The 9,055-nt window shown below is 40.2% G+C and overlaps 1 pseudogene; it reads right to left on the bottom strand.

Moving 5' to 3' along the window:
* Positions 1 to 1,873: 1,873 nt before the first annotated feature.
* Positions 1,874 to 7,300, bottom strand: LOC120546908 (annotated as a pseudogene).
* Between the last annotated feature and the right edge of the window lie 1,755 nt (positions 7,301 to 9,055).

The raw sequence follows: 9,055 nt of genomic DNA, 5'->3' as shown, positions 1-9,055 counted from the left end.
TCCCTGAAAGGTATGTATGTATACCAGTGGCATCGCGTGTATTTTCTTTAACCCTTGTGTTGTCCTTCGGGTCCCAGTGACCCAAAGGACAACACAAGGATTATGTACTTCCCTTTACTTTGTTGAGAATTGCTCTCTAAACAAGGGTTAATACAGCACCTTAGTTCTTGTTTGTACAGCATTTTGGTCAGCTTAAACTGTGTTTAAATGTGTTCTAGAAACTTTACTTACTTACTTTACAAGAAACAGGGTTTAGAGAGCAATTCTCAACAAAGTAAAGGGAAGTACATAATCCTTGTGTGGTCCTTCGGGTCACTGGGACCCGAAGGACCACACAAGGGTTAAGTTCTGATAAAAGACTCATTTCTGTTGAAACTTTATGATTTATCTGTTAATCCTTTGTTTGGCTCCAGGCAGCTCGGATTAAGTGATCTTTGGTTAGTTCTATTTCTGTTTAAGTTGTGATAACGACTTTCATTTTTGTTGAGACCTTTATGGTTTATTTGTTAATTTTGGTTATTTGTTATGCTCTAGGCAGCTATTTAGACACCTTTGCTGCCTAGATTTGCCTTAGTTTGAAGTTGTTTTTCATTTATTTTTGGTTTGATTCATTTTCCCTCCCCCCAATAACTGAATGTTCTTCTCTCATAGGTGCTGAGTGTGTCTTCCCTGAGACCCCACACCCTTTGACCCTGTCCCTCCACCGGTAAGGCCTCAGCACTTATTTCCCACATTTAGTGTGTCTGGTATTTTAAATAGTATTTTATATTTGGTGTTTTAGTAATTGTATTAATAAAATCATTGTTTTTGACGGAACTATGTCTCTGGCTTCATGCATAAATTGAATCTGTGTGCTTTCTGTATTTTGGTGGTTTAACTATTTTACTAGTCAAATCCTATTCTCGGGGTGAAATTCCCCGGGTGGCGTTGCCGGTGTCTTCGTGGGTCTGGGTGTTGAGCGGGCCAAAAAGGCGCTCCACACCAAAAGAGTCCCACTCGCCACAGCTGTATCATGATTCATCACATTTGCACTTGGTATTATAAAAAGCAGCTGTAGAGAGCTTTTCGTTCAGGTCATTGTCCGTACTATTCTGTAGTACGGAGACTGCCTCCTTGTTGGGTTCTCAAGTAAAATAAACTTTATATCTTCAGTGGTCCTGCCTATCATTTGATAATGTGATTATTCTAACATATCCAATCACATGCCAGGTATTTTTTAAGTTCCTGCCCTTTTCCAATCCATTTCCAATGACAGTGTTGCCAGATCTCGCGAGACAAATGAGCAACTAGGCCTGTGAAAACAAGCCTATAACAAGCGACTTTTTCTTCGGAACCCCCCTAGGTTCCTGGAAGAGAAAAATAAAAAAAAAGTGTGCACCGTCTTACAATCCGTGGATGCTGTAGAAATATATTGGGTTTAGAATAAGAATGTCCTGTAGCCTGGGATGGGCTCGCTGTCTCCTCCTGTCTGGCATGTGTAAGATAAGACGGGTTCAAATTTAGTGGCGCGAAAGTGCTTCTGATTTGTTGAATAAACAATTGGAACAGAATGCACCTAATGAAACCCCTAAAGGAACAGACAATCTTTAGGCCATGAGAGCGATCCCAAGGCTAGCGCGCAACTTCTCTATCTTCTCGGAGAAATATGTTTGCAATATCATTTTACTAAAGATTGTTATAGTTTAACTGAACGAATCCTGAGTATTCATTTCTTGGTCTGCCTTTCAACGAACACAAAATTAAAGGGGAAACTTTGAGAAGTGACCGGTGGTTCTTAAAAGACTGGCTTTTGGAGCCAGAGTAGAATCGGTCGCTTTTTTCCTACAGTACAGATTGTAAATTTACATCCATGTTAACAGATTGGTAAACTGTGTGCAGTTTTGCAAAACTGTATACACTGTAGTTTATTTATTTTTCTCCCCCGAGTTTCAGGACAATGACTACAATAGGGAGTTAAACCACCTTTTAACATTCTTTAACATTAGGAATCTGATGGGATATCAAATATAGACTGATATACCAAGTACATTATATACACAGTAAACCTCTGATAATTGAAATTTGCACACACAAATATCATCTTGAACAATTTCGTTATTTATGCATTTTTAAATAACTATAACCCAGAAACAGGAGAAATTATTCTATGGTCACCATCAGTTGCGACTCGTGCGTATTTTCAGTTAAACATCACTCACTTACGTTTTGCTAAAACAGAAAAAAACAGATTGCCCTGCTCTGCCTCTGATTGGCTAGTACTCGTTGGGTCAGAGCCAATTAGAAGCAGGATGTGGGTGGGAGAAAACTCTGCTGTCTCCTGTGTGTATGGGGAAAGGGGAGGGACAGAGGGAATAGGCAAGACTGCTTGACAACTTACTATGGAGCTGGGAACAAGCCCAAATAAGCAACTACACTTTAGAAATGAGCCCCAAAAAACCACAAGCACGACTACCAATATTTGTAAGTGACTTTACAGAAAAACAAGCCCAAAGTCGCTTATAATAAGCGGACTTGGCAACACCGTCCAATGATGGCTTTTCAGATGTTTCTGTAACACATCTAGTGCATTTAGTTACTTATCTGCAAATCTTTGATGAAATGAAAGTTCTCTTAATTGCATAATTGAAATTGAACATTTTCCGTGCTGTTGCACAACATGGAATATAATGCTGTACAAATGAAAATCTAGTCTCTTGAAGTGAGTCAAAGTCATGAAAGTGGGTCCAAGCAGCATTTTCTTTTAGACCTACTGCTCACATACAGGAAACGGCACACAGTTTATGGGGTGAAGGGCTGAGGGTGAAGCCCACACGTGGAGTCAGATCCAGTTCATCCTCTGAAACTCCAGGAGGAGGAGTGAAACGAAGGTGCTGCAGGAGGCTGGTGAAGAAGATGAAGAGCTCCGTCCTGGCCAGACTCTCTCCGAGACAAATCCTTCGACCTGTGTGAGAGAGAGAACAAAGGAAAATGTTTATCTTATCTGCAAGTCAATGATCATCAAGAAGTGATATGGCTAAATTCACCAACCTGCAGAAAAAGGCATGAAGGCGTCCCGCTTGACAAACTTCCCGTCTTTGTCCAGGAAGTGAGCAGGATAAAAGCTGTGTGGTCTCTCCCACTCACTCTCATCATGCAGGACAGATGTCAAGAGAGGATATACCGTGGTCCCCTGTGGACAATACAGAAAAACATTCTCTACAAGCAATAGTATTTTCAAACTACATACATAATAAGTCACAAAGCACAGAAAGGAATCGCTACATCTTAAATTATTTTAAAATTTTGTACCCTGAACATGTAGCTATATGAAGGACCAAACAGGACTTGTTAGAACGGCATATTGCGCCATTTCCTGTTAAGTTCATTCTGACATATTCTTCATTACAGCAGCTGATTATCAGCTTTACATTTAAACCTACACTAGTTCACTCAAGCACTCATAGCTCTTTCCGTCCTTCAGCGACTTTCTCGTTAATCCCACTGTTGTTTACGCACTATTAGCTCTGTTAGCTGCTTTAGCTGAGTAGTTAGTGATGGCTTCTCTCTTTCCCCTTTACTCCCTCCTGTCTTTTAATTACATAATATAATATAACAGTCAAATGATAATTGAACATCTTGAACAGGGGGAGATGCTTTTAAGTTCCTTACTTCCTTAAAAGCAATATAGCATTTAAAAGGCTATTTTAAATGGAGTCTGGCGCAATGCTCATTCCACATAAAAAGCTACATTAAAGCACTTCCAGCAAACGGAGAACAATGAGGGCAAAACAGCATCACCATCTGTTTTAACCAAATATTCTCTGGTCTAGCTCGGCTAAAAATACATGAAACAAACACAGAATCTGTTTGCACGTTAGCGTGTTGTTCAATAACAAGCCTGTTTATAACCGGTAGGCTACCAACAACGTTTTAACTGATTTAGCAGTTTAGATAACACACTCGACTGTCTTGCTGATACAGATGTGAACTAACCATAGTCGGTTAATTGCTCATTAAAAACATTTTCTTTGGCCTGGCTGCCTTCCAGGTTGTACCATTTATAGGGGAATCAATGCTAGGTATTCAGTCTGACCTTCTTAATGAAGTGACCCTGGAAGGTGATGTCTTGGCTCGTTTTGTGAGGCACTGCTATCGGGAGGATGCTGGCCAGTCTCTGTGTCTCATGGATGACGGCGTCGGTGAAGGGCAGGTTCTTCCTGCCCTCAACCTGCACTTCCGACTTCCTATCTCCCTGCTCAGCTCCTCCTGGACCTGGTCTGAGAGAGGGAAAAGTTTTTGTTTTCAGGGAAGCAATTTGGTAACACTTTATAATAACCATTGTTACAAAATGGCAAATTGATAGTTAATTAAACTTTTGTTAAACTTTTGTTTGCTACTTTCAAATCTTGCTGGCTTTTCAACATTACTAACCCTGCCTTTAAGTTCCTTACCTTTGTTTTTGGATTCTTGGCCGCGGGGAACAGAAGTCCCCATCTCAGAGTAGTTGCTGTTGTGTCAGTGCCAGCAGCAAAGAGATTAATAACTGTCTGCATAAGGTTGTGATGCGTTGAAGGTGACTGTTAGCAATTCCAGATTCCTGCAGGTAAAGATAAACCAGTGCAGTTATTCAAACAAATGTGATTCAAAACTTTTTTTGAGGTCTTTGTATTGATGGCGGTGTGGGTTGCACTTTATTCCTTCTCACTGATAAGGGTTAGGGTTACCATTGGCCAAAGACAGACATGATGGCTTGGTCATCCAGTAGGAATCAGGGACTACGCATTGTTACGATGGTACATTAATTTGAAACCCCCCCTTCCCATAGTCTGATAAATTTGCCTTTGGACTGAAAGCCCCATTGTCCTGTTGTCTATTGCTCCAAAAATACACATTCTTCCTGTAGTTAGAAAGGTTTATGGCCTGCAATTAGTCAGCCCTGCCTCCTAAAGTTCCACACCCTCTTTCCCCCGGGTTGACTGGAAGCATCTGTGTATGACAGTCAGAACTGATGTCCGGTAACTAGCCAACTACACCACTAACTCCAACAAACGGTCACACCGTCACTATGTGTGTGTCCATGAAAAAGTAACTTTTTCTTCTTAGGGGATTAGGCCCTCACTACCATGTTAATTAAATCAAAGCTTGTTAGCTTGGTTGCTCCTGTGAAGGGCAGGACAGATGACAGCCATCCAAGCTCCGGCCAACTTTCAACCTGAGCAGAGTTGAATAAGCCACATTAACAGAAATCACGTGTGTGTGTGTGTGTGTGTGTGTGTGTGTGTGTGTGTGTGTGTGTGTGTGTGTGTGTGTGTGTGTGTGTGTGTGTGTGTGTAAGTTGAGGCTTTAAAATAACTAAAATGACATGGTAACGGCAGAAAGCAGTAGAGATTAAAATTTGTAACCGCGCAATGAGCATAATAGCAATTCTAATAGGTGATGATCAGCTTCCCAACCTCCAGATTTTGCTTTCGGACCAGAAAGGCGTCCACAAAGCCTCTGCACATCTGTGGATTGAGGGTCTCTTTCAAACGACTGAACAGCTGTAAGTTCTGTTTCTTGTTGGCAGCAGTTAATGTCTCGAATTCCTTCCTTTTAGCGATCAATTTACCGATCCATGGAAACAGGTTATATACCTGTTAAAAAATGATATATACATATTAGTATGTAGGCATAATGCAATTAAGTTTAACAGGCAAGAGAAAAAAAGAAACATGTCTTCAATTCAGCTCAGTTGTAATATGTATATGAAAATTAATGTTGAAAATCTAAGCTTAATAAACATATGAAATGTCACCTGTACGGACGGTGAGCCCACAAGTTGAATGTTTCTGTTTGTTCGATCTACCAGGGATGTAAACTCTGGATCATCATATTCAAATCTGCTGCCATAAACAATGGAGCAGATAATATTAGAGACTGCATAGTTCATTGGTTGGGTCGTATCAAAAGCTTCACCTGTAACAAGGGAAACAGGAAAAGAAATCTAAATCAGGAGTGATGGAAATATGTTACATGCTGATTGGTTATTATAAGACACTTATCATTAAATGTCTTGAACATCTTATTCTTGTCTCATAAAACCTTTAGAACATTGTGGAACTGAACCCTGCGTGTCACTATCTCTGAGCGCTTCTAACTGCTTTCAGTGTCAACTCACAAAGGTCAAGCCAGTGGATGATAAGATACAAATCACCAAACAATTGTGATTTGATTGTTTCATTAAAAAAGGATTGACTAAACATTGTTCATCATGCAGTAGGTTAAAAGTCACTTACCTTTAAATTTCTTAAACACTTCAATGAGGTGTTCACATTCCTCAATGATTGTGTCCTCACTCACCTTCTTGCCCATCCCAAAGTCTCTCAGGTTAGTCAGAGCAAAGCCTCATCTCTTTCCACGAATCACCATTGGACCATAAAACCCCTGAGATGAAACATGTTTTAAATCATTTCAAAACTTGGAATGGGTAAAGACAATTAGAGCTATCCTGGGCAAAAAAAATTTTTTTAAATAAATAAAAAAAATAAGAAATTTAAACTTAACGGTCTGTAAAATTGATTTCCTCTCAAAAGAATTTTGCCAAAACACCACGTAATGTGTTCATAGGTTTTTTGGAAATAAGTAATTCAGCATGAAAAATGCATAAAAACTGATTAATAGACTAAAGAAATCTTCGTCAACTAAGACCAAAACGCGATTAGTTATTGACTAATTGACTGAGGGAGCAGCCCTAAAGACAATAAACATTTACTGAAGGATAAACAGAACAGGAAAATGATTTCTAAAAAGGCCTTTCCTTACCATGGCCTTGATTAGATTCCTGCATTATTAACATTGGATCTCTTTCACCAAACTCTTCAGCATAGCTTGACAAGTGCCTCCTTCACCGTCTTGTACCCAGCCAGGACCCCACTTTTTGGGGTCCCAAATACACAGTGAACACTGATCCATATGTCTTGGAAAGCTAAGAACAGGGGAATAATGTCATGATGTATTTATTATAAAACAAACACATTTTAAAAAGAAGAACAATGTGATAGAAGAATTGTAACAGTGGTCTGCCTGGAGAGCACACACAACAAAATCCCCTTAAAGATCATCAATTTATTCCTCACCTTCAGTAATGTTTTGTAGGGTCTCTTAATGTCAAGCTGCAGCAGGTTCCCGATAGGGGAAATGGTTTGGGGTCCTGGAGGTTCTTTTCTGTCTTCCTTGGAGATGAAGCTGGAGGAGGAGATGATAGGAGTGGGCAGTAGGACAACAAGACCCCCAACAGAGAAATAGAGCTGGAGGACTGGAGAAACAGTTCTAATACCCCCATGACTTGTCTGAAGTTGGCCCTAACTGACAAAATGTTTCCCCTCCTGGAGCCTATAGTTTTGTGAGTGTTCTGGTTAGTAGGGATTTCACAACTAACCCTAAACTGCAGTCATTTCCCAACTTCCTGCTGTACATTGATTGGTGCTTGTGTCTTGTGGGAGTGACTTCCCATAAATCACATGAAAGCTTTTCTGACCTTTGCTACTACTTCTCTCTTGACTACTGCTTGATGCTGCTGCTCATATGGCATTCCAAAAACCTCACGCGTCCAGTCGAGCATTAACCTAAAAGTCTCTTAAACTTCAACTTTCAGCTGTATTTTGTCCCGGAGTGCAATTGGTTATGCAGCAAGTTATACAATACATGAAAAACAACATAGTCATACAATACTGAAGGAAATGGGGGTTACTTGAATCGCATGGGCTGGAAGACCAACACTAGCCACTAGTGACTGACTTTGACATTTCCAAGTGTACAAAGCACAGCATCAATAACATCTAAAAAGCGCGCACAATGGTGAAAGCTACAAATACCCACAATAAAGGTGCAAAGTGACCTGGCATGTTGAATACATGATCAACATCTCTTCCATCATAACACAAATTGTCTACATCAGTGGCATAGACTTCATCATTATCCTAATCATCATCACCATCACCAACACAAATCCCATCATATGCGCTATTTAAACTACACACTTTGCCAAGTGAATTGGTAGTTATTACCTCCTCCCCGGCCTGATTTAACAAATTGAAATGGCTGTGGGGATAAATAAATGCTTGTACCTGTTACTCTTGACAGGGTATTTTTCTAAATAAATTATTGCTTAGCGTAATGGTCAGTGTGCGGGACTTCTTCTAAGCTTCTGATCTGCTACTTTTGATCACATCCTACGCACCTGCCTGACAAAGAGGAGTTTGCAAAAACTTTCTTCACGTAAAACATATCAACAAACAAATCAAGGGTGTGAAACCCTAAGAAGATAAAACTCATTAAACTCCTACAGCTGTTTTTATCAGATTTTAAAACCACTTAAGAACCACCTTTGTGTTGCTTTTGTTTTTGACCCAAGAATAGTTTTTTAGACCATCCGATGCAGAACCCAAATTACTGTTGCCAAGTTCTCTTTCTAACTACTACTACTTCTGGGGCACTTGCTCTGAATGTGATTACAGTTGAAAGCCTGATGTATCTTGTACAGATACTCAAGGTTGCCCTTGTCGTGTAGGTATCAAGCGATGAAGGCCGTGACAGAGTGTCTGTAGTTGATACCCATTGGAATGAGAATGTACACGCGTACAGCAAAACATGCAACAAAACAACAAGGGTTCTAGGTTGACGTCCTTTTTGAAAGTTGAAGCTGACTTAACTGCAATGCGTTGGTGTTTTAGAGTGATTGAACAGATTCGTTTGTACTGTTATGTTTAGCCAGCAATCGTTTTGTGCCATTTTATTTTGCAGAGGATAGCAGTCTGTTCCACATCTGCTTTCTGCAATCTTTCTCTGTTTTAATGACGTCAACTCAGATAATGTGTGACGGTTAAACCGGTGGAGCCATGCATGTTGTTGGTATGCATAACAGTATGATGGTATTAAGTCAACAAGACGGAATATGGCCATTATCATGATATGACTTGTATCGCGACAGCGGCGCCGTTATTGTTTTCACCTTGTGAGTCTGTGTTTCTCATCATGGAAAAGTCTGGTCCTGGAGTCATGTACTTTAGTGGGAACAACCGCAAAGGCTTCTTTTGTG

The sequence above is a fragment of the Perca fluviatilis genome, chromosome 18 (genome assembly GCF_010015445.1).
Source record: "Perca fluviatilis chromosome 18, GENO_Pfluv_1.0, whole genome shotgun sequence".
Taxonomy (NCBI): Eukaryota; Metazoa; Chordata; class Actinopteri; order Perciformes; family Percidae; genus Perca; species Perca fluviatilis.
The sequence above is the reverse complement of the archived record's forward strand: the minus strand, read 5'-3'. Positions and strand labels throughout refer to the sequence as shown.